We start from the raw sequence: 27,788 nt of genomic DNA, 5'->3' as shown, positions 1-27,788 counted from the left end.
GGAAATATCTTCTTTTTTTTTTCTTTAAGCATAATTCAGATTCAATTCAATCAACCTGGATTGCCATAGAAGTTCATCACAGACTAGAAGTGAAAGAAAGGCAAAAAAGCCTGATTCCAGTCTGTGTTGACTTGGAGTTACCTGTATTCTTCAACTCATCTCCATCCAGTCATGTCTAACAGCAATGCAGAGTTACAGCTTGGTCCATAAAATTTCAGAACACAGAGATCTTCCTGGCATTCCAAGAAAAATATAAAAAGAAATGAGCATCTTATCTTATTCTAGGTGTGTGGCATATCAGGAGTGTTTCCTCCACATAAAAGCTCCTGTGTTTAGTGCCTCTTGGAATATTCTTTGGAAGGAAGAAGAAACAGGTGTCCACACTTATCTGTAGGAACGTACCCTGTTGACATTGTTTAGCACTAAGGATCCTTTGTTGGTTCATAATATTGTAAGAACAAAGTGTACGTGCTGATTTTGGGACTTTAATAACTTCTGTTACTGTACACAGGGTTCATGAGATGTCAGTTATTATCAAATAATTTACAAGACTAATTTGCTTTAATATCTAAATTTTCCTCTAATTTGCTTTTGGGAAGATATGTATTTAACCAGTGAGCAAATTTTAAAAAATGCTTGCTATTTCACTTGTAGAAAAACATTTTCCTTCAATTCTTGCTGACTTGGCCAGTCAATGAGAGCCTGGGAAATTATAATCCAGTTTGCGTTTGCACCTTGCATTATGTACCCTTTTGAATTGGCAGAAAAGTTCAAAAGATTTTTTTAAATCTCTTCTATACAGAGGATTTGTTATGAATAAGAATGAACTTCTGCTTTGCTGGGAAGTACAAAAGCATGACCTATAGCAATCTTTCTCTCTCTCCTTTCACTTTATTGACAAACTTTGGGGCATCCCATCTGCTGTGAAACAGGAATCTGCATAACTCAGAAAGCAGAGAGTAATGCTTTCCTTTTTGCTATTCCTTCAAAATAAATGTGTACAAATAAGCTCAAAACCCTACCATGATCCAGAGAGGTGACCAAATATCAGAAAGGGAAAAGGCTTAAAATGAAGGCATCCTTGGCCTTATGTTGTCCTGGGCAGTCGAACCATCAATTCTGTTAATTTCTTCATTTATTTGGTTTGGGTTTTTTTCTGTAGGTTGGAACTTTATTTGCTGAACTTGAAATAGGAATTTAAATTCAAAATAGAAAATTACCGAATCTAGGAATACAGTTTTCATTCCAATCATGCTTTAGTCTTCTCTTGCATTAGCGTTTATATAACGGAACATAATCTACCAACCCTTTCTGAAAAGTGCTACATACTTTAATAGGAACAAAAAATAATACTTTTCTGTAGAAGTATAAGACTTCCACAATAAAAACAAACAAAAGCCAACCCATTTAAAGTCTACAAAATTTAGCAGAAAATTAAAACCTTTCTGTGTTTAATAAATCTTTTTATCTCTTTTATAACATTCTTCACATATAATTACAAAATTAGTATAATTCTTCTTTATTGAAACATCATTTTATTATATTATTATTAAAACATACTGTAAACTACACACAAAACTGTATGAGACAATGTTTCTGTTTAGAGAAAAACAGGTAGTCCGTGTGAAAAGTATTGCAGTCAGATACTGAACTATAACATTTTTGAATTAAGAGAAAAAGAAATCTACAATAGGAGTTTTTTACTTTTATTACACTCTGTGGCTTCATAATTTTATATACACAATTTGAGTTCCATATTCTCATTTACATGGAGGTTTCTACAGGTATTTCATAGTATTATAGCAAAGGTTTTTGGTGAACCGCAAAAGTTATGAAAGTATGCTTAATGCAAATCAGATTATAAATATTTCAGGATTTCTTTCAACGGGACCCTATGGATTTCACACTCCTAAAATTACCTGCAATATTTTTATGTGAGGAGAGGAGGCACTATATTTGCTGCTGCCATCTGACTAAACAGAGGTGACTATGGTACAGGTACAGAAAACACATTAAAGAATTTGCCCCATTTTAATGTTTAACTGTGCTGGTGTGCCGTTTTCTGTTGTTGGTTTAAAGTGGTTTGTTCCAATTGTCCCCCATGTATGTTGGTTTACCCCAGAGTTGTACCCTCCCATTTCCCTCTCCACTGCTCTAAAGACCAACCCTTTATTCCGGATCCTTCCCTGTCACTCAATGAAACGCTGCCCTCCTCCCTTGTCCGTTCACTGTAACCCCCACCTTTATTCCTAGAATGTTCTATGTCTATCTTGTATCCCTCAAAACCCCACTGGTATCTTTAAACTACTCTCCTCCTCTGTTGCCGCCCATTGGTTGTCACAGTGTATTCCCCGCCTTATGCTCTTCCCCAGATGTTCTGTGATTGGTTGATGTTTGTATCCTCCCCTTGTTCTCTCCCCCATACTGTAACAGTGTTACTGTTGTAACACTGTATTTTTTGTCACTTGTCCCTGGACCCTCTCAGGAATTAAAATCTCTTGGGAACGCACATAAGTGATCCCTCTCTTTCCTTTACTCCGGATTTCTCAGTTTAAGAACCAACAGCAGCAGCACAGAGCAGCTTTGAGTTTCTGGGAATTAAGTGGCCCTGCTCGTACCCCCACCCAGACCGGCCCAAGGGACGGACAGGGGGTGGCCACTCTTGGCATGGGCCAGGAGATCTCCAAGCTGCAGACATCTCCGAGCGGCCACCATGTCAGCTGGCACCCAACATGAGGCCTCTCTCCCAATCGAGGGACCTCATTGGAAAGGCTGTCTCCCAGACCAGCGTGCTCAGAGTTGTAAAGCCTCTTGGAACATCAGTGCCCCTGTGTGAGCATACTGCATTTTAGTTAGTGGTGGTCCCAGGGGGGAGGAGACAATCCTTCTCCACGTGCCCAGGAGGATCTTCTCCAGAACAAGGGACCTTCTCTGCAGTCTTCTGTTCCAGGGGTCATCAGTGTGGTGAGTACCCCAGTGGCTGAGTCAGACCTGGTCAGGGACTGAAGTGTTGGGTGGCTGCGCTCTCAAGGCAGGGGGGACATAGCGCGCAGTGTCAGAACTCCACCTCCAGTCATTCCCTGGCCCTTTTTCTTTTAGTTTTTTCCATTTTATCTGCAGGGAAAGGGTGGAAATCTGTGCTGTGTTGACACATTTGACACGAGAGGTCTATATCCAAGTTGCGGGAATCCTGTAGGGTGGGGGAGTGAGGTTTTGGAAGGGTCTGTTAAAAAGATTTGCCCAGTGTCTTTTTTTCCACTTCCTGAGAATTAGCTCTCAGGAGATTAAGAAAGTAAAGTTTTGGAAGGCAGTGGGCAATAAGCTCAACGACTTGACACAAAGAGGTGATCCCCCAGTGAAAGAAGGATTTATGCAGTTATTTCTTTGGATGTGCAATTTAATTAAGGGTCAAGAAAGGAAGCTAGAAAAGCAGTCTCCCAAGTTATCCCCAGTTCTCTCTAAAACCCCTCTTTCCTCTCCCTCTTCCTCTACTCCTGTGTCCCCTATGCTGGGGGAGCAGACCACCAAGGGTGCAGGGTTGCTACCGTCTCCCTGGCTCCCCACAGCCCCCTCAGTACCCTTGTCCTGATAGTGCTGCCACACTGTCAGGGACCTCTCCCTAGTCCCTCAAACCTCTCCCATCTCCCCAGTTCAAAGTCCTGAGTTGGGTTCTCAAGATGGTTCCCCTTTTAGTCCTAAAGAGGCAGCACAAGATGGTGGTCACCACATGGTGTGGCTCCCCACTTGTGCTTCTTCTCCCGATAATCCCATTCTCCCTTTCCCCTCCCAGTTGCCTCGTCCCTTCCTGTCTCCCTACTCCTCCCATACCTTGGGCTCCTCCGTTTCCTTTGAGGTATTTAATTGTGCTCCTCCCCGCATGACAACATCATTAGTCCCCATCCCCTCAAATATCTCCACCCCAGTCTCCGCCCAAGGTTTTGCTCCTCTACCCCTTGAACCCGCCTTCCAGTTTCCCACGCTCTGCCTTCAGGTTCCCATGAGGTCATGGGTACCAGAAGTGAGGCGCCTGTGAACCTGGACAACAATCCTTTTTTGACTGCCCCAGTCACCTTTGATGCAAGGGGAAAGCACCCCAAATGGGTCCGTTTCCCCTATCAAAACATTAAGGAACTGTGCAGAGCCCAAAGAGAATTCGGCCACAAAAGCACATTTTTTTGGAACCTTTTAACTGCCATGTTTACATCTAATACGCTGGCCCCTTCTGATTTAAAACGACTTTTTATGTGCTTGCTCCCACCATCTGAGTACAAATTACAGGAAAGAATGTGGAATAGGTTGTTAGGGGACCTCCTTCCATGGTTCTTGCAAATTCCTGAATGTGCCACCGACACGAAAGAAACTGACATCACTTTGGAACGTCTAGTCAGTGATGGTGACTGGGAGTAGGCTTGAAAGCAGGTGGGGGGAGTCCCAAGGGAAGTGTTAGACCAGATAAAGAAGGTGGCAGAAATGGCTTTTCAAATTATGCCATCAAAACAACCTATGCAAGGGTACGTTTCATTACAGCAGTCTCTATCTGAGTCTTTCATAGATTTTGTGGATCAGATTCGTGCAGGGTGGAAAGAAAGGTAGAAAACCCGGATGTACAGGAGGAGATCATCATAGAAGTAGTCGTAAGCAATGCAAATGAGGTTTTACAGAAAACCATCTTGACACTCCTGTCCACACCACCACTGACCCTTGATCTTTTGATCAAAGAATGCAGAAAAAAGACAATTCTGGGACTCGAAGACGCTGAAATGAAATGGGACCACAGGAAAGGACTGCAGTTCCAGCTGCTGTTCCATCAACCAAACCACTACCCAAGAGGAAATGCTTCCATAATCGCCAGAAAGGACACATGATAAATAAATGCCCTTTCTTAGGAAAGGTGCCACCAACGGTGGGAGGAGAGGGTGCAGGGGGAGCCTTCCAGTCAAAAAAACTGGAAGAGGAATGTGGGACTGCCCCACACATTGACACATATGGGGCAGACCACAGGGAGGTTGCAGATGGACTTGTTGCTACGAGAAACAAAAAGGACCCTACAAGCTTGAACTCACTAACTCTTTGATTTTTTCAAAACAGGACTGGCACGCATTTAAGGCTGAACCCGGATTTGAACTTCCACCTACGGAAGATGGAAAAGTAGTAGTGTCTCATTGCGGGAGACACCAAGTACACCCCCTCCCCAAGACCAAAATCGCTCCAGGGGTTTTACCATCAGACCCAGAGCAAATTGTTCTCATGGCGTGCAGTGTCCATCCCCTGCTCTTCCTACCAAAGGTCTAGGTCATTGCTCAGGCCATTCTACTGTGCCATATGTTTTTCGATGACCTGGACCTTTCAGCTTATTTAACTGAAACCATAGGACAGCACAAGCCCATCATTTGGTGAAGCCTTAAGTGTAGGGGGCATTCCATCCAGTTGCAAGGATGATGGACACTGGGGCGAATGTGACAGTCATCCCACTACACAAATAACCATCACACTGGGAGTTGCAAAATGTGTCCAGCAAGGTTTTTGCTGTTGGAGGGAGCCAACTGGCTAGGAGATCCAAGAGCATTGTCCAAATTGAGGGACCCAATGGACAATTTGCTCTTGTATGCCCATTTGTTTTAAATTCCAAATTCATCCTGTGGGAGGGAGATGCTATGTCCCATTAGGGAGTCAAACTTGAAATCCCAAAGGCTCCCCAGGATTTTTAATGGTGGTCACTGAGGAGGGCACTGCCCAGAAGTTAAATTGGCTAACAAATACACCAGTCTGAGTAGAATACTAGCCGCTAAAATTAAGCAGAAGCAGAAATTAATTGCGTTCACCCAAAGCGTGGAGGAACAGTTGGTTAAAGAAAACATAATTGAAACAAATAGCCCTTGGAACTCCCCAGTGTTTGTCATCAGAAAGCCAGAAAAGGACAAGTGGCACCTCTTCCACAATTCGTGGAAAATAAATTAGGTCATAAAGGAGCTGGTGTCACTTCAACCATGGACGCTGTCCCCATCAATGCTCCCCCAAAACTGGAATCTGGCCATAATCAACATAAAAGATTGCTTTTTCCAAATTCCTCTTCACCCAGCCGATGCTCCACGTTTGCTTTCTCTGTACCCTCCATCAACAGAGAGGCTCCCACGGAGCACTACCACTGTCAAGTCCTTCTCCAGGGAATGAAAAATAGTCTCATGATTTGCCAGTGGTATGTCACTAAAATTCTGTTCCCAGTGCATCCCAGAGAGGGAGAATGTGTCATTTTACATTATACGGACAATGTACTTGTGTGTACCCCTAACAACAATGCACTTAATTCCGTTTTAGAGGACACTATTATTGCCTTGACGGTGGCCAGATTTGAGTTACAACAAGGGAAAGTGCAGAGGCTGCCACCTTGGAGGTATTTAGGCCTTGATATTGCCAACAAGACTATCACGCCACAAAAGTTGGTAATCAATGACAAGCCTGAGACCTTGAGGAATCTCTGTCAGCTGTGGGTCAGGCCATGGCTGGGGCTCACCACAGAGAATATGTCCCCTCTCTTCAATTTATTAAAGGGCGGAGAGGAGCTGGATTCTCTGAGGACCCTGACTAAGGAGGCTTGACTTCCACTTGACAAGGTTCAATCGGCGTTGACTGGCAGGCCCACCATTGCTGGCTTGACCTTCCTTTCAGTTTCATCATCCTGGGTAAATAGCTGCACCTCCATAGGCTCATCTTCCAATAGGACAGGGATCAAAGGGACCCCCTCTTGATCATAGAGTAGGTGTTCCCTGGTCACCAGCTGTCCAAAAGTACCACTTGGCCACAGGAGCTCATGGCCCAGCTGATCAGAATGGCTAGGGTTCAGATGCAATTGTTGTTGATGGGGTCTGATTTCACATGCATTCACATTCCCATTGTGAGAATAACTAATGAGACCTTTTGAGCAGTTGCTCCATGATAACAAGAACCTGCAGTTTGCTTTGTTTAGCTATCCAGGAAAAATTACAATTCACCATCCTGGGCATAAATTGTTTAACACAGAATTCAATTTGATCCCAAAAGACTGACAAAGTTGAGGCCCCTTAAAGCCTTGACAGCTTTCACCGATGCATCTGGAGGGTCCCACAAGTCTGTGGTGACTTGGAAAGATGCTCAGAGTCAGCAGTGGGAAGCTGATGTTAAGATCATTGAGGGCTCCCCTTAAGTGGCAGGGCTTTTGAGAAGTTCCTTGGGCCAATTAACATCATTACTAATTCGGCCTATGTAGCTGGTGTGATATCCAGAGTGGAAAATGCTGTGTTGAAGGAAGTCTCTAACCCAGCAGTATTTAGCTTGCTCTTGAAACTTTTCCATTTAGTTTCCCACTGAAAACAACCATTTTACGTGATGCATGTGAGGTCACACACTGACCTTCCCAGTTTCATTGATGAAGGTAAGAGTAGAGCAGACGCCCTAGCCACTCCATTACAGCTGGCTGACCAACCTAACATCTTCCAGCAGGCCAAAATAAGGTATCAGCAATTCCACCAGAACGTTCCTGGTCTGATCTGCCGATTCCATCTGAGGCATGATCAGGCCAAGGTGATCATGGCCACATGCACAAATTGCCAGGAGTCCTCCCCACCATCCTTGGGTTCAGGAGTGAACCCGAGAGCACGCCACAGCTGTGAGGTGTGGCAAACAAATGTCACACACATCCAAGAGTTTGGAAGGTTCAAATATGTTCATGTGTCAGTTGAAACCTTCTTGGGAGCAGTCTATGGTTCAGCCCATGCAAGGGAGAAGACCTCTGACACCCAAAAACATTTGGTGCAGGCCTCCACCACCCTGGGGATCCCAAAGTCAATTAAAATCGACAATGGCCTGGCCTCTACCTCCAAGGCATTTGGCAATTTCCTGCAAGAATGGGGAGCTGAACATTGAAGGGGTATTCTATACTCCCCCACTGGCCAGGCAGTAATAGAAAGGACCCACCAAACCCTCAAGAAAGTCCTCAGTCACTGAAGGGAAGATGTCTGGGTCAGCCTGCCACAATTAAGACTTTCTAAGGCATTGTTTACAGTTAACCACCCAAAAATAAGGTGTGAGAATAATCTCCAGAGTTCAGATGCCTGTGTGTAAGATACATGCTTAATTTCCCGTAATAATATTTATTTTACTTATTAACAGTACAAGATTATTTTCTTCACACACCCTAATGAATTCTCTTGACCACTTCCTGCGTTGGATATTGAACAAAATTAGTGGAGAGAAGGATGTCTGACCTCCAGTTGCTGATTTAAAAGTGAAAGTCACCCTTAGGTCCTGTGCAGTGTCTGTCAGCATCAGGCGTGCCTCTTGGATATTTACATGTATCTATTAAAAACCATTACAAAGGAACTGAGCAAAACTGGCATTGCTGAGGCAAAAAAAAAAAAAAAAATCCTTTGTTTTGATGAAAGGATGAATTGTTTTCTTTTCCTGGGTATTTAAAGACTACAACAATGTAAATCCAGACACCCTCCAGCAGACAGGGAGGTACACCTGTACATTGCCCAGGAATATAATTCAGATTCAGAGAGAGAGACAGCCACTCACGGAAAGTGTTAGCAATGTTAACAAGGACAATAGGTTGCACTGCTGTTTTCTTCAAGGACAGATTTTCATAGATTATATCACATCTATCAGTGCAAATTCTTCGCTTCATAAGAAAATCCAGGAAAAAAAAACAAAAAACCAAACAAAAACAACAACAACAACAACAACAAAAAGAAAAAAAAAAAAAAAAAACAGAGATAGAAAATGTTTGAAAAAAAAGCTAATATTTTTTTTAAAACCACCAAAAAAACCAACCCCCCAAACCAGCAAAATATAAATACATGAAGAGTGGACACATAATTGTCTCCATCCCTCCAAAAACCAATTGAACAAAGAAAAAAAACAACCAACCAAAAAACCACAAAAAACTCCACACAAGAAAAAAAAAAAGAAAAAAAGAAAAAAGTCCCATCTTAAGAAAAACACCAGAAGGAATTTTAGGAAAGTGAACTATTCCAGGACTACACCAAATATTGAAAGGGAGGGAAGGAATAACACCTGTCTATCTGTGACCATTAAGACTATTAGATGCTGAGGTTTGCTCCTGCCTATTAAGGAATTCCAAACCTTTGTGCCATTGTTTGTCTTGGAAATTGTCTTTAGCCACACGTAATGAGAACTGAATTTCCTCACTTGTCTCAGTTTCAGACCTGCAGTTTCATAAAGCAACTGAATCCCTAACAAAACCCAGGGAATATTGCAGTCTTTTCCAACCTGAGCCGTGTAATTTTTCTCTCTGCTACACTGCTGATCAGCTGAAAAAGCCATGATAGGGCACTCTGTCTAAAAGTGCCTATTTACTCTCAGTAATTAACCCCTAATTCAGAGGCTGGACAGATAAAGATAATCAAAGTATAAAACACCTGGTGTAATTGGAGCTTAAAAATGTCTTCTACCACCTGTATATTTTGCAGTATATGCATTTTCTTTCATCTCCATGCCACAAATCCTTGCTCAAAGGGGTAATTTGTCTGCATGAAAAGCTGTGGTTAAATCCCTCTTTTATTTTTTTTTACTTACCTCTCTCAGCTTGTATCTGTACACAGCATCTTTACAGAACAAGTGTTTATACTTACTTTCTGATAGAGATATGACTTACCATTTTAAATGCTGAAATAGTAGGATTTTCTCCTCTAATTGCATTTTGTATCTTTCCATGAAAAGAAAATGTAGGTAAGGAAAACACCTGAAGTCTTCAGGTAATTTCAAAAAAATAGAAATTCCCAGTGCAAATCAGTGAGACACAGGGAATGATGCATGCCAAATATTTAAAAGGTTCCCATTCAGAGAAACTAATCCATAGTTTTTATTGTGGAAAATGCTCAGATCAACCTGCAGAGCAATAATTCTAAGTTTTGCATTAGGTTCCAGGCTCTAATTCACTGTTTGCTGACAAGCACGTTTTGTTGACAACCATGGGACCAAGTGTAGCTGGCAAGAAATGTGCTGCTTCCATTAGTGAAAAACACTGGCTTTATTCAGAGATTAAGAGATTCTTTCCACGAGGGGCTGGACACAGTCAGAGGGTGTTGTGCTATTGGCAGCCAGCAAACAAAAATCAGGTTGACAGCTGCGACATGTGAAAAGAAAAGAGGTGAGTCCAAGCAAACAGGTGTAAAATGATGGGGTTCCAAGCTCTGCAGGAAAGGGAAATCAGTAAAGTGTGAATATCTTTGGGGGTCTATGCCCAACCTGCCAATCCCAGTTGTCTGATATTGGACTGATGGCTCATGTCCTTATCTGTGGGCTCTTAGTAGAACAAAACAGAAGATCTTTTATCTTTCATCATTTCATGGGGATGGGAATTTGTACCACAAGACTGGAAGAGACTTCCTGGATCATACATTACAGGAAAGTCGGTAAATAGTGTTTATTCCAAAAGAACCAACAGAATACTAATGCTTTCTCCTTCCCCATGGATCTAAAATTAAATTAAAATCACACAATTACCTCCATAATCCAAATCAAGAATAAACTCACGCTTTATTTTCCACTAGTTTATTTAATGTTAGTGCAATTTTGCTTCTTCAATATCCCATTTTCAAGTATACAGAACTGGAGCTCTTTGGAAAACTTGGCAGTGGTCTATATCTCTTTACCAGTACTTCTGGCTGATTTATCAGTTTGAAAATGTATTGTAATCTGCATAAAAATGGAGTCTGCTAACTGATTTGGAATAATCAGGTCTGACTGTAATTTCTTTTGGTATCCTCATTTGAACAGCACATCAATCATGATGACCTCTTTTGATAATAATGTTACCGTAATATCTAATTTCATATTAATTCCATTGTAATTTAGTGGGCATTCATTCTGACAGTAATTCCTATGGAATTGCATCTGACATCCCCATGAATACCAAAATAACTCAATATGATAAATGTTATTACACTGAGTACCAAAGGAGGAGATAATGATTTGCCATTTATAATAAAATGTTGCCTGCAAAATATTAGTGGACATTACTGCCTAGCGTTAAGGATGTTCCTGTGTAAATCTGTTCACATCCAACCACATCCCGAATGTCTCCCCTGTGTGCCAACATAAGCTTGAGGAGAGTTGTTCAGACACCTTCTTTCCAGACTCAAGATACCTGTGATTTATCATCGTCCACCAAACACATTCTATCAGGGATCCCACACTGAATCCCACAAGGCAAATCTTGGCAGCCTGCCAATAGGAAAAGCTTGAAAGACCTCTGAGATTGTTTCCAGCAGTGGTTGTGCCAAGATGCTTCCTGATATCCTCATTTCTCATTAGTGTTAAATTAGTCTCTCCATGCAATAATAAGAGGTACTTGGCTCTTTGGCAGCTCTGTCAGATGAGGCAGAGATATGAGCTCTTGTTCAATATGCACATATACATAAAAACATCTACGTATTTTAATATATTCATGTATATTAAAATATTTTAATATGTAAATGTATATCTGTGCCCTGTGCCTATACATCTCAGTTGACATATATATAGCTTACAGAGGCAGAGTGGGTGGGAAAGGTGGTTGCCAGCACGAACTTGCAGAACAAATGAGGCATAATTTGTTCTCAGCTTTCAGACACACCATCATTCTTGAGGAAATAAGCCTGGCTGAACCAGAGTACAGGTATCCCTCACTTGTCTGGATAATAGCCCCAGGGTATTGGGGGCCACTTCCAGGGTTCATCATATGAGTGAGATTAAAGAGAAACTGGTGCCTCAGGCTTTGCAAAGCTTCATGCCTTCTGTTTCTACAATGCCTTCTTGTGCAATTCACTGCCGCCTGGGAAGGCAGCTGTTTACAGTCTTATAAAAACAGCAGAAAACTTGGTATGTGTTCTGTAGCCAGCATTTATGTAACTAATAACTGGCATATGTATGATTTGGGAGGTTTATGAAGAACACAACATTGTGCATTTCTGTTGAAGAAGTACCAATTAAGCCTAAGGTTCAGATGAACTATTTTTTGCTATTATTTACTGTGGCCTCATCAGGAATGCTGTAGCAAGTCCAAGTACTCGGGAAATGTTTCTGTGGCACAGCATTCAGTCTGAGCACTCCAGCAGCAGCAGGATTTGTAGGTCTAAATCTCCTACAGATCCTATAATCAGTAGTGTGGGCTCAGTATGACCTCCATCAAGACAGCAATGGCTAAAGGCATGGAGAGAGGAAACAAATATATTTTACTTTTTTTCTGCTAAGCACCAGAATTTGTTTCCAGACATTCTGGATATTTAGTTGACTAAGAGGTTCATATTTGCACAGCTCAATCTAAACTGCAACCTGATCTCTCCTTTTGCTGCAATTTCTTTGCAGCTGAGTGGAAATAAACTCAACAATAGACAGTCTCTTCCCATTTAATTCTTGCACAAGTCCACCTTCATGCAAATTCTGTGTGCATTGATTACTGTCATTGAGAGTGAACATACTAAGAAAACAGAAAAAAAATTCAACAAAATATGACAAAAAGAACCCTGAGTTTTTCTCCCTCCTTCAGATAGCCATAGCCTTCATTTGCCCCTCTAAGTGGGAATTCCCTTCCTCAACCAGCAATCACTGGGAACTTAAGGAACAGTCTATTCATGAAGACACCAATATCATTCTGAGGTTTTTAACTCAGTTTTTAAAAAACTGAGTCCCTGGAGTAACCCCAAGAAGAAGCCTGCAGAGACAGATGAAGATACATCAATCCAGCATTGAAGGTATCCAAGCCTCACACAGCCTCTGTTTGAGAGCCAACAGCATGGAAAGGGGAAAGGTGTCGGCCAGGGATGCTGCCAGAGCCATGGCTTGCCAAGCTCATAAACTGTGTCAGCACATATAAATAAGAACAATGTGTACAAACTTGTGCTAGGCTTTTGCGCCCGGCTGACACAGCATACAGTCTTCATCTCAGACTGCTGAAGTGTCAGGTGTTTTTCCAAGAGCAAAACAATCAGATTCTTCCATTCACTACAGACCTTCTTTCAGTCTAACTGGTATTAAACAGGCCATTAAAAGGGGAGTATCTCAGATGCTGGTTAATAATTGCTGTAATGGGGTGTAATATTCCACTGCCAAGCAAGTACCAGCACCAAACACAGACAAATTGACATATACTTTTTTGTTTCACAATACTCTAGGCATAACCCTAAAGAAAATTCTGAAGCTCCTTATCAGATGATGATTCAGCACAACACTAAATGCTGCTTAGAGTCAAGTCACCAAAAGTCTTACAACCAGTAAACATAACTTACAAAGACAACTACGAATTTATTTTCAAGTACGTAGCTGCATATTTCACCTCAAAATCACAACTTTTTTTTTTAATTTATCTGAAGAAATGCTGGATCCTTTCTGTTTTCTGTGATTCAGCTGGGATTTTTTTTTCCGTTGGCTGCAAACTGGAAATTTAAAAATAAAATTGTAATTAATTTGATTTAAAATATTTTAATATTTTTATTAATGAAGATATTCATGTATGCAGAGAAAATTATCAGTCCCAAAGGAACTCTTTATGATTTTGATCAATGTAAAGAGAACCAACCTGTGTTCAGTAATGAAGTGTGGCTCATAATAATGTCAATCAGTGTACAGAAATGGGTTGAAACAGCCAGAGAAAAGCTGAAAGTTGCAAAATCCAATCTGTGAGCAAATTCTGGCACTAAATTGGCATGCCTTTTTATTCTGTGTAGCCCACGGCTGGGTTTTGTGCTTGTGTGCACCATTTGACTTGCACATGAACTTAAGAAGTGAAAGTGAACTGTTAATAATGCTTACACTGTGCTCAAGAATTTTTTTAGCTCTTTCTCACAGTGGTGGTCGGCACTTCTTGCGTAGAATTAAGCACTGTTGCCTGTAAATTAGCAAGCTAGCACACAATTCAGCTGTAAAGCATGCAGGAGAATGAACACAGATCAGTCAAGTCAGCTATTTACAGAGTTTTTGCCTTAGAGATATGTTTTACTGTCTGTGCTGTGGAGATACAGAGTACAAATGATTTTTATTCTTGACAGTCTAAAAGTACGGTAGACTGCAATTATGGCAACGTTTCAAAGAAGTCCAAACTCTGGTCTCTCTCCTATACATACACACTGAATAAAGCCTTTCCTAACTCACTGAAATTCTTCCTTTTGTTCAGAGTACAAAGCAAAAGCAAATGCCCTCTTGATAAAACCTGGCAAGTGCAATTAATAAAAGTGTACAGGAAATTATGAACACTACTGCGGCACTGGAAAACTGAGTCATATATTCGGATGACGACCACATAATTTGCTTTTTTTTCAAATTAATGCAGTAGCTACCCACAATAGGTTTATACCCTTCCTGACATTTGCAGACACAAACTAAGAAACAAAGTAAACAACACACAGAACATTTTCACTGTGTGCATATAGGTATGTCTCGAATTAAAAGGTGTCTTACACAATACTGAATTTAGGACATCCTGATGGTGTAGTAATGTGTCTATTCAAGACCCTGGCAAATGTCCTGTGATTCCCAACAGGTAATGCCCTGATAGGTACACCATGATTTCCATTCCCTCATTTGAAAATCACAGAATTATATGCAATGTGATTTGGGTGGTATTGTTGTTATTATTATTCCTACCACTACTACAACTATTGTTGCATCCAAAGCAATGTGATCACAAGGCTGAGGAAGGTGCTGTGACATGAATTGTTATAAAAAGTCTGAACCGTCTGCTAACATTGATAAAGATGGCAATAAAATTCCCCAAAAACCAGAAATGTAACATTAGCTCTGTGAAGGTCATGACATTTAGGGGCCCAACATCCAGAAATGCAGATCCACTGTTCTGGAATAGGCCTCCAGAGCTTCCATTTACAAAGTAGGACGAAGCTCCCACAAACCCTTGTCAAATAGAGAAGGAGGTGATTTGACCAGGGGATGCTTTGCCCCTTGAGGTCCCCTGCAGTGAGATGGGATCAGCTCCCTTGGAGCTGTGCCCTGTACTTGCAGGATGCTCTCGGGGCCTTTGACCTCAAGTTTGAAACAAGTCACAGGGAGCCCACTGTTCAAGGCAAGGAGACTTCTCTGCCACCTCTTTCGGTAATGTGTCTGTGCAGCACCATGAGCTTGATCCAAGCCCTTGATCCGAGCTTTAGGAGCCCACCTGCACTGTGGAAAGCTGGATCTATTTCAGCAGGAGAAAGAGCAGAGTCCAGTTGCTGCAGTGCTAAAAGCTGAAAGAGCAGGGCTCCATGTTGGCAAGGGATTAGAAGAAGGGTGAAACACGTGTAAGGAGTTCCAGATACCACACAAGCCACTGAATACCATCTGTTGCTGTGTAGAAATGATGTGAGCTTTGTGAAGGGCAGACACTCAGAACTCTATCAAAGAAAAAGAAGTTCTATAGAAAAAAAAAACAAAAATGAGCTCAATGCTGCTGCATCTTCACCTGAACAAAAGGTGCAGCAGCAAATGACCCTGCTGATACAGCAGCCTGATAGCCCTATGCCCAGCTGGGTGACATCAGATCCCTGGGAAGGGCACAGGCGGTCTGATGCACTACAGGGACAGAAATTCTGTGGTAGCAAAAGCCCCTTGTGTGTGCCAGCTCATTATCTGAGACAGGACAAACTGGGTGCAGAGAAGCAGAATTTCTGATTGGAACCAGTTCAGCCATATAGGTCTGGCCCACTCCAAAAAGAACTTGCACAAACTTGCACAGATTCTGGAGCACATTTTATTGAAACATAGCAAAAACGTAGGGTCAGGTTCCTGGGGACAAATGTGGGAGCTACAGATTAACTACTTCAACATTTACATATGAGAAATGCACTAACTACAGAATTGCTACTAATGCACTAACTACTTACATGTAACTATTAACTACTCCTAATATACAAAGTGGTCCCCAAAAGGCTGTGTGAGCGAGCACCTACCAGCTCAGCTCTGTGCATGAATATTCACTCCAGGGCTACCAGCAGGACTCCTGGGAGCTCAGGTCACAGCCCACTACACTAACACAGGGCTGCTCTGCTGTCAGCAAAGGTTGGATGTTTCAACCCTTTGGAAGTCTGGCAAGAGGCTGATCTCCCTGGGAAGGCACTTGTTGCCTACAGCAAAGTGCTCAAGGAGTTTCTTGTGCAAGGAACAGTGCACGTCGTGCAAGAGATTTCCCCAACCACTGCAGGAAATGCAGGTGGGAAACCTCACCAAGGGCCCTAGCAGGAGCTAACCAAGAATACTGAAGCCGCAAACCTCCTGGATGTGTTCCAATTATAAATTTTAGAATGACAATCTTCATTGAATTCTGCTCACTCTCTCTTTTGGCATGTCAACTGATTCTGTTTTCTCCAATCTTGGATTAAGTTGGTATTTGTGGTGAAGGTAGTAAACTGGCCAAAAAAGCATGGCCCTCTTTGGAGGTATGATAAAATGCCATTCCAAGCTTAGGAACACTCCTCAGGGAAGTGCCTTGGGTTGGGATGAGGATCAGGATGGTGGTCTTGTGGTGTAATTGCACCAGTTTCTCATGTAAACTTTTTTGATAGGTGTCACATCTTTTAGCCAACTATATGAAATCCCCACTAATTTCTTACAGTCAAAATAGATACATTGTGGGGCTAGGTAGGACTCCAGCAGACCCAATTCTTGGGGTTCCTCTGATGCATGTGGCCATGTCCTCATCCACCTGTCCCAGGTGTCCACTGAGTCAGGTCCCTTACCTGTAGGAGGGCCATTGTCCGCTTTGAGAGGTATTCCAACCAGGCGCAAGACAAAAGATCCTCCACAGTGTCCATGGCCATGCAGAAACTATCCTGCTGGACAGATCTTGCAAGTGTGACCCAAACATTTTCTCTGGGCTGCTGGACAATCGATGCAGTGGTGGTGGTCATGGCAAAGACCATCCAGAACATCGAGATCATTAGGCTGAGGGAAATCATGATGTTTTCCTGAGACAGTGGGGCTGCAGCCTTGAAAATTATTAAATTAAGATAAATGAAAATTAAACAACTGAAGGAAAAGCTTACAAAATCCTTCATCTCTACTGCCTTCCTCCATCGTTTTAATTAACCACCCCCATGGAGTGTTTTAGGGCAACCAATGAGGGCGCGGCTGGTGCGGAGTCTGAGGCAGCACTAACATTCTACAAACCTTCCAAGGAAAGCAGGGGAGGAGAATAATACAAATAAACAAATGGAGCATTAAGTACCAAGAGATTGGCAGAGAAGGTTCTGGAAAAAAAGGTAGAGAGGAGGAGGATTAATAGCTTGGGAGGGGAGGAGATTAGGGAGGAGATAAATGCATGGGAGCCAACACGGAATCCACAAGGAGTGGCTGAGTGACAGACAGAAGGACTGACATTTAACAGAACTGAATAACAATCAGGGTGCAGGTCTAATTTTATCACAGTGGATACATATGTAGAGTCGCCACCACTCTTAAAACATGGGTGAGGATAGGTCCAGAGAAGACCAAAAGCATAAAGATGTCATGGTACAAAGGGATTATTAATTCACTAATAATACAGTAGGCAAGTTAAGAAAACCTAAAGAAAAACACACCACAACAGGATGGGTAGTCAGGAACTTATATTCTGCCCCAACTGCCTAATCATCTGTCCCCTCTTGTTGTGGTGTGTTTCTTATGCTTTAACTTGGTTAAGTTGTAAATTGATGTGTTCCATGTACCCCTTTATTTGCAATGGTTCTGCCCTGGTTCTCCCTCTCCTTGCTCGCCCCATCAGTCCAGTTTTCCCCTCCCTGTTACCATTGGCAACCCATGTAGCAGTCCCTTAGTCCCTCCCTGGTGCCCTGTCCATCACTCGTTAGCCCATCCCTTCCATCTAGAATCTTCCAGCCAGGGCATCGAGTGATTGGTTCAGGAGCCAGGGCCCCTCCCCAGGCTTTTCTCTATTGGTTGTCCCACTGTGTCTATCAACCTCTCCTTACTCCCACCTTCCTGTGGATTGGCTGAAGACCAAACGCCACTTCTGTACCCTCCCCTCTTTATAAGCTAGTGTCAGACGCCAGTTTGGGGTCTTCAACCATCACTCTCCCTGGAGTTAATAAATCTGGACTATGCTGCAGCTGGAGTCCGTCTCTTCTCTCCTGTTGGGTAGCAGCCCTCTCATTGAGGACCCCGTCCCTTAAGGTGAAAGCCTTAGGCGCCCTCCTGACCGGACCCAGGACCGGGAGAGTGCCCCAGTGCTGCTGGTGGTGCTGGCCACAGCTAGCAGGGACGTCTCGAAGGGGTCTTTCCCCTCCGAGGCCAGCCGCCGCTGCACCCTCACCTCTCATTCTCCTTCTTTTTTAGTCCGGTCTTCAGCCCTCCCCCTCTTTCAGCTCTCAACAACAGCCCACAGATTAACCAGAACACATCCAAACCATAGATAACTACATATGGACAACAAAACCAATTACCTTTATTCTTTTACCAGATAACCTTTATTATAAATGACCCCAAAAGTGAGAATGAGTTATAAAAATTATATTGAAAAGAATAAAAAAATTTTCAAAGTAAGAGGTACAGCACTGGAAACATGGCCAAATACCAGAGGCTTGTGCACAAAATGGTGGCTCTGCCTTTTATAACCCCTGGTGTTGCATCAGCTTGATCCATAGTAATTTTCATTTTACATAGTCTTCCCCCATGTCACTCATTTCAGCATCAATGCTATTTCATCACTGTGGTCATCAAGATTAACATTGATGAAGTGCTATTTCTCTTACAGCTGTGTCTCAAAAGTTTGGCTAACAACAGTCTGTCCAACATAAACTCATAAACATACATTAAACATACAAAAAACCACTGTTGTGAAAACTGTTATGAGCAAGTCCATAAGTTAATACAATTAGAGATGTTAGTGTTAATTGTAACAAATTAATTGTATTAATTAAATTGTTGTTAAATGTTAAACATTTTAGTTACCCCCACTGTTAATCTCCTTACCTTACTGATACCCTTGTTACTTCTGTTGGGTACTGCCTCCGCTGCTCCCCAAAATGGTGCTGGGAAACATCTCCAGGAAATGTACAAATTAAGAGACATTCAAGAAAATCCAGCAAAAGACCCTAAAAACTACAAACTAACTGAAGATCTAAGGAACTAAAGCAAGGGTCCTACTAGCGAGAAGTCCTCCTACTCCACCAGTAAGGTCACCGTGACCTGACTAGAACTGGGTCAGAATGAGGACCCTAGACGGTGAGCCAAAAACTGTCTTCCTAGGCATGCCCGTGAGGACGGAAGCCCAGTTCTGCTGTGAAGCAAAACTGTCCATCTCCTCCTCTGCATCACCAAAGGGAGCAGTGGCAGTGTGCGCGACCCCTCAGACCCCCACCCAGAGCTGATCACTTAATAAAGGCATTCAAAAGGAGCATGTCTCCTTGCCTCATTTTCTTCAAAAACTAGCTTCATAACTGGGCCAGTGTAAAAATATCAGTCAGTTTATATCGTATAACTTTATCTTAATAGTAACAACAATATTTAATATCAATTCACCTAATACCCTGTGAAAGCCAATTCCCATTAAAATGTTTCTCACATTTTTTGCTTGCAGCAAAATATTACTTCCTCTCTCAAGGTGCCCAGAAGGAGTTGTTGGTTCTGGAGCATGAAAGGCTGGGTATGAGGCAGCAGTGAGCACTCACAGCCCAGAAAGCCAAGCAAATCCTGGGCTGCTTCCAAAGAAACATGGCCAGCAGGTTGAGGGAGACAATTTTAAATGTTCCTCTGATTCTGCCCTCAGGAGGCCCAGCCTGGAGCATTGTGTCCAGACCTGGGCAGCGAAAGATGGGGAGCTGTTGGAGCAGGCCCAGAGGGGGTCATGGAGATGATCAGAGGGCTGGGGCAGCCTTGCTATGAGTGCAGGCTGAGAGAACAGGGACTGCTCAGCCTGGAGAAAGGAAGGCTCCTCAATGCGACCTTGAATCACTTGGATGGGTGCTTAGAAACAGCCAGTGACAGCAGCTTTTGCCAAGGGCAGAAAGTGAAAGCATGAGAGGAACAGTTTTGCATTGGAAGACATTTAGACTTCATCTAAGGAAAAAACTTTTTACTGTAAGGGTCCTGCAGCCCTGGCACAAGTTGCCCAGAGCAGCTCTGGCTGTCCCATCGAGGGAATGTTCAAGGCCAGGCAGGATGGGGCTTGCAGCAAACTGGGCTGATGAAAGGCGTCCCTGTATATGGCATGTAGGGCAGAGCTAGAGGAACCTGAAGGTCTCTTCCAACCCCGAGCATTCCACGATTTTGTGATCTTGGGTGGTATCTTGGATCGTGAGCTTGGTGCTCTGACAGGAGGGGAGGTGGTGCTGTCAGGATCACTGTCCCGGGGCAGCTGGCATGGTCCCTGTGAGGCACATGGCAGCCAGGGAAGCCAAGGCCATGCCGGCCGATCTTGGCCTTCCAGGCCTCTTCTTCGGGGGCTGCCGGGCAGCTTCCAAGCACACATGCAGCCCCTCGTGGAGGGAGGGAGGCCAAAGGTCTGCAGAACTGAGCAGACACCACTCTTAAGTGCCCACCCGTCTCCCTCAGACCCAGGAATGGTGCCATGCCTTCTCCTGGGGTGCAGTGGGGCCGCTGAAGCTGGAGGGTCCGGCCGGAATCACTGTCCCTCCGCCTGGATTGGGGCCCCGAGTCCCTCCGCACCTTCGTGACAAGAGTGGATGACAGGACATGGGCAGCAGCGGGAGGAGCTGGAGGTGGGGCGGGAGCAGCTGCGGGAACCTGAACTGGAAAAGGCTCCGGGGTGTTGGTCTGACGACAATGGGACAGTTCACCTGAAGGAAAGGCAGCTCAGGGTGATCTTATGGAACTCTACAACTCTCCAAAGGATAGGTACAGACGTGAGGCTCAGCCCATTCTCCCAGATATCAAGTGACAGCATGAGCAGAAATGGCGTCAAGTGTAACTAGAGGAGGTATAGGTTGAATATTAGAGAATTTTTCATCAGGGAAAAGGTTGTCATGCATTGGAACAGGCTGGCTGGGGAAGTGGTGGAGTTGCCCACATCCTCTGTGTACTGGCCGGGAAGCAAGGGGCACTGCTGTCCCCTCAGCCCTTCCCAAGCTGAGAGATGGTTGTGCTCAGGTAGTTAAAAGAAAACGGGCTATGCATTTGAGGTCTGTGTTAGTGCATTTTAGGTCTGCCTTAGTCTGTTCATTGAGCTGAACAAAATAAAACAGGAAAAAAACAGGCCCAGAACATTGCTGGATTCCTCTACCTGGCTCACCAATCAAAACTTGCAGTGATTATACCTGAAAACAGGTCAATGAAATTTGCATAGCTTGAGGGTACTTACAATAGAATCATAGAATCACAGAATATCTCAAGTTGGGATGCAGAAGGGTCACTGAGTTAAACTGGTTACTTTTAAGAGGATAGTTTCACTAAACCCTGTTCCTAAGACCATCATCCAGATGCTCCTCCAACTCTGACAGGCTTGGTGTTGTGAACACTGCCCCGAAAAGCAGTTTCGCAATAACACTGGCTGCAGAAACTTGTGTGCATCAAGGTGGAGCAGCAAGTCTCAGGCTTGGCTGAGAATTTATCATCCCCGCAATCCCAGTATTCCAAGGGATAAGGATCCAGGGTTCCCAGGACCTGTCATTGGTGTTAAAGACAAAGGGAAAAAGAGGTATTAAATTATGGTGTTTTATCTGTGTCTCTTTGTGGGAAGGGACAAGTAACAGACCAGTGTTTCCTCTGATCCTCCTTTCGCTGTTGACTTTTTTCAAAAAACCCTTTTTGTTGTCCTTCTCAGCGCTGGCCAGCTGGAACTCTGCAAGAATTTTGGGCTCAAAAATGTTTTCCCCACTGGAGTGAACAGCACCTCTGTAATCCTGCTGAGCCACCTGTTTGTGCCTCCAGTGGCCACGCATTTTTCTTTTGTGCCTGTGTTCTAAAAGATTGCTGCTCAGCCAAGTCATTATTCTGCCCCGCTTGTCGTTGCCTATGCTTGTGCTTGAAGAGATGGCACTTCCAAGGTGGCCAGCATTTATCCATTTATCCTGTAGGCTGATTCCTGGGGTATATTATCCCCCTTAATACTAGAAATAGGATATTAGCATGTACTTTTTTTTTTTTTCCTCAGGCATTCTGTTACTGCAAATTTTTCATAGCTGTGTCTGTCCCTTATGGTGTGTTTATACAGCGTGGAGCACAGTGGGACCTTGATCTTTGCTAGGATGCCTTAGCATGAATCAACAGAAATAATTAATGCAGAACTTCTTCATTATCCTTTGCTTATAGTGCTTGCAGTCTTTCAGACGGAGAGCAGGGGGAAAAGAAAAGGGGAAAAAAATTAGAAGACAATTTGTCTTGGTAGTCTCCCCTGAGTTACAGTAGAAAAAGCATCTTCAGCAGCCGCCATATTAATATGAATTAATTATGCAAATCTGGTAGTAATATTTCACATTCCTCTATCACATTCAGTCTGGGGTAAAAAAGGGTTGTTATTGCTCATGCTGAATTTTAGCATTCTCTAAGGATAATACTGCATTTGAGTCACCAAGTGTTCACCTAAAGCAGAAGACAAAACCAAATGGGTAAGTGTAGCAGATTCTGGTTCATATCCATGGGAAAAAAAGCAAAGCCTAATTTTTCTTCATTTTCCACCAGTTTTTGGAAAAATTGAATATAGATTTCTTCTTCAGCTGTTTCTGGAACCTTCATCTGAAAACTTTTTACAGATGAACAATCTGGAGAAAGCATAATGGCCCTTTTTGCCACTATTCTCTATCTGGACTAGTAAATTAAAAAAATCCAGGACTATCTGCTTCCATTCTATAACCTCCATTACTCTCCCAACAAGGCTAAACTCACAGAGAATCACGGAATGATTTGATTTGGAAGAGTTCTCAAAGACCCTCTATTTGAAACCCCTTGCCATGGGTAGGAACATCTTCAATTAGACCAGGCTGCTGAGTGCCCTGCTCAGCTTGGTTTTGGACCTCCAAGGATGGGGCAGCCACAGCTTGCCTGCATAACCTGTGCCAGGGAAAAATTTTCTTGTAATAGCGAATCTAAATCTGTTGTCTTTCAGCTTAAAAACATTGCCCCTTGTCTTTTCAAAAATGTTTGTTAAAAACACACACTGGCTTGTTCTAAATTATGAACTGTATCCACAATTTGTGTAGCAGAGTGTGTTGCATCAAGGGCTCTTCCAGCCATTTAACAACTGAGATGTCTCTGATCTGGACCTTGGCACTTCGCTGTCCCAGTTCAGTAGTGTAAGTGTCACCACTGTGAGCAAAAGTGGTTCTTACATTCAACTTGGTGTATATTGGTCCTTTAGGAAAGCAATCAATCTCCATATGAAATGTCTGAAGCCTTAAACCACTATCCTGAAATAGAGAACGAACTTTCCATTTTCTTTCATCCCTTCTGCTTTACACATTGCAAAGCCTATGCTAGCAGAAATAGAGATAATAGATCTTCCTTTTACAGTATCTATTCTACCTGTGAGCTGTGCCATTCTTAATCACCAGGAACTGCACTCTGACAGGTGGATCTACACTACATTGAAGTGGTTGCACTGTGTCCTTAAAATAACCTTTAGCCTAGAAAATAAATTCTGGTGGTGTCTCCTGCATCCGTACCACCACAGCCATAAGCTCTTTTGCAAACCAAACATGCTTGCTGCCATTCCTTCACATCTGTAACATTTAACTTTAATGCCTCTGCCCCTAAGGAGCTGCAGAGTAGCATTTCAATTCACCATCCACGGGTTTGTCCTGAAGAATTAGAGACATGTCAGCTTATCAGTCTGTGACCTTTTCTATTAACATTGTCTTCAGGTTGACTTGGCAGCACACGAGGAAACTAAATCTTGTTACCCAAAGCTGGTCTGGCTTGCCAGGATAGCATGTCTGAGGCTCAAATCTGTTAAATGTTTAAATTGCAAACATTACTATGACTACATGAATCTACATGACTACTATCTATTAGGCGGAATAATCTCTGTAAAGGGATGCAGAGGAAAGCAGTGGAATAGAAACCATAAAGATACGTATGAAGGAGGTTTGGTTTTTTTTTTTTTTTTTTTTTTTTTTCTTCTATGACATCCTGGCATGGAACAATGTGTGATCTTCTCCAGGATGTTGACAAAAGGCTATTTAGTGCTCAGAACAGCTGGCTAAACACACAGTGTTTTTTGAGATACACAGGGTGTTTGAGATGCCCACAGGAGACTTGCAGGGTTTGATATAGCTGTTATTCCACTTCAGCTCCTCAGCCAGTCAGGAGGCAAAGCTGAGCTGTCTCAAAGGGCTTGATATTTGGTGAGGATGCTGGGTTGATGGCTGGACTTGATGGCAGTAGAACCAATATCATGGAATCACAGAATCCAGTCATGTATAATTGGAAGAGCCCTGCCAGCTCATCCAGTTCTAACTCCCTGCCGTGGGCAGGGACACCTTCCACTATACCAGGTTGTTCCAAGCTCTGTCCATCCTGGCCTTGAACACTTCCAGGGATGAGGCAGCCACGACTTTTCTCAACAACCTGTACTAGGGCCTCATCACCCTCACAGCCAAAAATTTCTTCCTTATAGCCAGTTTAAACCTACTGTCTTTCATTTTAAAACAATTATTTTAGAGGTCTTCACTAACCTTAAATTCTAAGATGCTGACAAATAAATTGAGCTCCGATAGTGGGGTTCAGCTGCAGATTAGGACACTTTAATTAGTGTCTGTTAGATTCAGTTAGATTCTGAAGTCCCATTGGAGTTCCTGGATACCAAGTTACTGAATGCATTAGAGCCCAGGAAGGGAGCTGAAACCACCTTAAAGCAGGGATATTTCTGTCCATAGGTCTAGTGTCAGCAGGAATTACATTGCAACAGGTGATTGCTGTGGCAGCTTAGACATCCAAATTACATTTAGATTTGTACATAAGGACAGAAGAATGTTTGTTGGTTTTATTGGTTTTTGGTTTTTAAGATGAGTTTAAACCATCACAGCTGAATTTTCCGGGACGTAACAGTGAACTTCCAACAAAAACAAAACCAAACAACCCCCTAACCCCCCCTAAAAAAAAGCCTTAGAAACAAACAAAAAAACCCCAAACAAACCAAAAAGAGTAGGAAAGGCTGTTTCTTATGATTGTTAGGAAGCAATGATTGTTAGGAAACTATGATTGTTAACTTAGTGAGACAATACGATTTTTTTTTCTTCTACTTTCTAACTTTTGACTTTTTTAACATTGGCCAGGTTTTCTCCTTTTAAGTAACACTTCTTTCTCACTTAGGCTGTTCCAGATGCATGTAAAAGTGTCTGATCTCTTCTGCTGTACTTACACTCCATCATAGCTGTAAGACAACATAATTCATGCATAACAAAGATTTCTGCTGTGAAAAGTAAATCAACCTAAAAATATTTCTGATTTCTATATTTTCAACCTCAGGAAAAAATTAATTAAAAGTACATTTCTATTAAAAATTTATTTCTTCAGCATAAAGCAACAAAAATGACAGTGTGATCTAGCAATTATTATTATATTTTTGTTGCTCCTACTTTTTTTTGTTGCCCAAAATCAGATGTTCAATTGTGTCCTGCACCGTACATATTTCCCTTACTGTGTAAAGGAAGGTGATGTCTGTTAAATAACTGGTGTAGTGATGCATGATGTCAGAGCCTATACAAAAAAAGGGGGAGAAAACACATATGACAGCCGCAGCTTTTGCCATTCCTGAAAGCAATTCCTTCAAAAAGCTCATCCCTTTTTCCAGTTATTTTCTAATTCTTTTTGATTATAGTGGTTTTTTGGAATTGAAGCTGTTGCTTAGCATGTTGAGACAAGTTGAAAATTTCATTTTTATTCTGGTTATTTGGGAGACTGCATAACTTCTGCTGCATTAGGGAAATTAATAGAGAAAAATTATATTAAAAAAAAACCAAAAAACAAAACAAAACAAAACAAAAAAAAACACAAAAAAAAAAAAAAAAAACAAAAAAACCCCCCCCCCCCCCCCCCCCCCAAAAAAAAAAAAAAAAAAAAGGCTACTGTCAAGTGCAAGTTTTTTGGGTTAGATTTTTAAGGTAAACATTTCTGATCTGGTTCTAAGTGCCTGAAACAAGATAATAATGAACTGAAAAAAAAAAAAAAATCACATTGAAACAGTAATCCCCTTTTCCTGGAGCCATTTGGAGCTTTCCTTGCAGGTGTCCTAGGTGAGTGCAGAGCTGCGCTAGTCAAATCATCTTGTGATGGGAAAATTCCTAAGTGACAACCGAATACGAAGCTGTTTTCACAAAAGTTGCTTGGTCCCAGGCATTCCCATGCATTTATCTATCTTTCAGTGATCTTAAATAATTTGCATCCTTAGTGCTAAGGATATAGATCTTAGGATGTTTTCACTCTAAGTCTGAAAACTAAGTCCTAGTGAATTATAGTAACATTTAATACTGCATCTCAAATTGCAACTTATGAAATTTAAGTCTCTTAATCATGCTCTCTATAATATCAAATACCTGAAATCAAATGCTGGGAAGAAAATCTCAGCCTCAGATAGAATTTTTTTAGCCTTGTACTGAGAAGAGCCTAGACCTCTACCAGACTGACACTTAAATATTTCAAGGAAAAGGGGGCCTTTTATGTTAAAAAACAGATTTGTAAGTCAAAATCACATCTTACTCAGTGCTTGTCTTGTATCTTTTGATGGTACTAGCTGGTAATAGTCTCCTTAGAAAGTTAGATAAGTGGAGAACTGTAACATGGATTAGGATATTATGCACCTTTTTACGCAGACAACATGTCAGAGTGTCTTAAATACTTTTTATAAGTGTTGGCTGAGTAAAACGGACAACATTTCATTGAAAGATCAGAAATTGAAGTATCATGCCCCATTGCTGATTAGGTTTCCACTAAATAGTTACCTGGTTTATGACTTGTCTGAGAGTAAAGGGTACCCACATTTCTGAATGAGTTTGACGGAGTGCATTATTTTCAAATCTTACATGAGGCGAACTAACACTAAGTTTGGTGCTTTAGGCTTATCTTCACAGCTGCTCACCTTCTCATGCATTGTGCAGAATTTGGGCAGGCTTGAATGAAGAGAGAAAAGGATGGTTTCTAAGGGTCAGGGTTTGTATTACATCTCATCATCCTTCTCTTGATGTATTCCATGTGTTTAATCTCCTTTCCTGCTGTCAGGGTATCTGGATAAATGGATAGTTAGACATCTTAGGTGTATTCATGGAATATATGGTTCAATTTATACTTAGTATATCAAATATTTTTAAAGCTATATTAATAAACATTATATTAATTATTTTAGCTAATATACTGTTCAGCACAAAGTAGTGACACATAGCATCCGGTATCTCCAGTGAGAATCAGAGTCTTTGGGTAACCATGGATTTGGAAGTTCCTTTTATTCTCCACATTTTCTACAGATAATTTGCACAGCATTTTGAAGCTGTGCTTCAGTTTTCAGTGGTTGTTTCCAGAATGTGTAATGTCTGAGATATGGAGGTTGTTTAAGTCATGCAATGCATGGAGTTTATTTGTTGGGGAAAACATTGGAACATTTTTGTGCAGATCCACCTACTTAACTTCAAGTACCTATATAACAAACTTTCAGCCTCCCTATATAGTTAAGGATTTTTTATCACTTTTAAAGGGTTGTGGTGGGTTTGCCCTAACTGGATGCCAGGTGCCCACCAAAGCCACTCTCTCACTCCCCTCTGCAAGTGAACACGGGAGAGAAAGTGTTACAAAAAGGTTCATGAGTTGAGGTAGGAACAGGGAAGATGACAAAACAATTACCATCACGGGCAAACCAGACACAGTTTGGGAATATTAATGAATTT

This window comes from Onychostruthus taczanowskii, unplaced genomic scaffold, assembly GCF_017590055.1.
Source record: "Onychostruthus taczanowskii isolate IOZ18803 unplaced genomic scaffold, ASM1759005v1 scaffold79, whole genome shotgun sequence".
Classification (NCBI taxonomy): domain Eukaryota; kingdom Metazoa; phylum Chordata; class Aves; order Passeriformes; family Passeridae; genus Onychostruthus; species Onychostruthus taczanowskii.
The sequence above is the reverse complement of the archived record's forward strand: the minus strand, read 5'-3'. Positions refer to the sequence as shown.